The following is a 1,848-nucleotide window of genomic DNA, read 5'->3' on the forward strand; positions in this document are numbered from 1 at the left end:
TATTTAGTAATAAATCCTTTTACATAGTAGTCTCTCTGTTGTTTGAATCCTAACGTGGATTTTTCTTTCTTACCAGGTTAGAATATATGTTATATATAATATATGCATAATGTATTTTTCAAGAGGACATGTGGATAATGTTTTTTTCTGTTCTTTGCTTACTTGAGATTTTTTTGTTTTTGCATATGAATGAATGATTTGATATATAAAATTGAGAGTAGTTTTTTTTTTAAACTGAGTATTCTGTAAATTTTCTCTTGTCTTCTGGCATTATATGTTGCACAGAAGTCTGACACTGGCCTGGTTTTTTCTACTCTCTCCTTTTTTAAAATCTGGAAGTCAAGGGAACTTACATTCACACACCCAAAAAAGAAAAATATATCTGTAAGTCATATATCTTTTTTTTTTTTTGAGTTGGAGTCTCACTCTGTCGCCCATACTGGAGTGCAGCGGCTGCTCCCGGCCACCGCAGCCTCGACCTGCTGGGCTCCGGCAATCCTTCCGCCTCAGCCTTCCAAGTAGCCAGAATTACAGGCATGCGCTACCACGCCCGGCTCATTTTTTGATTTATTGTAGAGATGAGGTCTTGCTGCCCAGGCGGGTCTCGAACCCACGGGCTCAGGCAATCCACTCACCTCAGCCTCCCAAAGGCGTGGGATTACAGGCTGAGCCACCGAGCCTGGCTCATTTTTTATTTTTATATTTATTTATTTTTGAGTTGGAGTCTCACTCTGTTGCCCAGGCTGGAGTGCAGTGGCACATTCACGGCCAGCCCAGCGTCAACCTGCTGGGCTCCGGCAATCCTTCCTCCTCAGCCTTCCAAGTAGCTGGACTATAGGCGCATGCTACCACACCCAGCTAATTTTTGATTTATTGTAGAGACAAGCTTTCACCAAGTTGCCCGGACTGGTCTCGAACCCGCAGGCTCAGGCATTCCACTCTCCTCGGCCTCCTAAAGTGCTGGAATTACAGGCTGAGCCATCGAGCCTGACCCACACCTCATTTTCTTTTTTTTTTTTTGAGATGGAGTCTTGCTCTGTTGCACAGACTGGAGGGCAGTGGCACGCTCCCGGCCACTGCAGCCTTGACCTGCTGGGCTCTGGCAGTCCTTCCGCCTCAGCTTTCCAAGTAGCTGGAACTACAGGCATGTGTTACCATGCCTGGCTAATTTTTAAAAAATTTATTGTAGCGATGACGTCTCACCAAGTTGCCCGGGTGGATCTCGAACCCACAGGCTCAGGTAATCCACTCACTCCAGCTCCCAAAGTGCTGGTATTACAGGTTGAGCCACCAAGCCCGGCCTACACCTCATTTTTTAAAACCCTGCTCTCAGAGGTTATTATTTTAGGGTTAAATCAATATTATAGTAATAATATAATGAATAATATTTGTATATTATATAATATATAAAAATAAATTGTTATAGAGGCTAAATAATACAATAGTTACTTTTCACAAACTTCCTCTATGCTTATACAGCTATATCTACATATTGGTATATACACTGGTATATTTTTTTCAAAAATCAGAACTGGCTCTATATATTGATCAACCAGTTGTTTTTTTAAAAATGTAACAACATATCATAAACTTTGTTTTATATTAGCTCATGTAGCTGTTTATGGAGAATATCCACAATTAAATGAAAAGGCAATTGAAACACTCCTGCTTTCCAGCTGCATATCTGAGTTAGACCAGATTTTTTCCTTAAACACTTGAAGCAAAGTAATACATTTCAAAAACATTTAATTGTTTTCTAATAAACCAGACAGTAGATTTGCAAAATATGTAAAACAATCACACTCTTCTCACCTGCTTTTTTTGTTTTACAAATCAATTATTTTTCAT

The sequence above is a fragment of the Carlito syrichta genome, unplaced genomic scaffold (genome assembly GCF_000164805.1).
Source record: "Carlito syrichta isolate Samal-C Ts95f unplaced genomic scaffold, Tarsius_syrichta-2.0.1 Scaffold307106, whole genome shotgun sequence".
Classification (NCBI taxonomy): domain Eukaryota; kingdom Metazoa; phylum Chordata; class Mammalia; order Primates; family Tarsiidae; genus Carlito; species Carlito syrichta.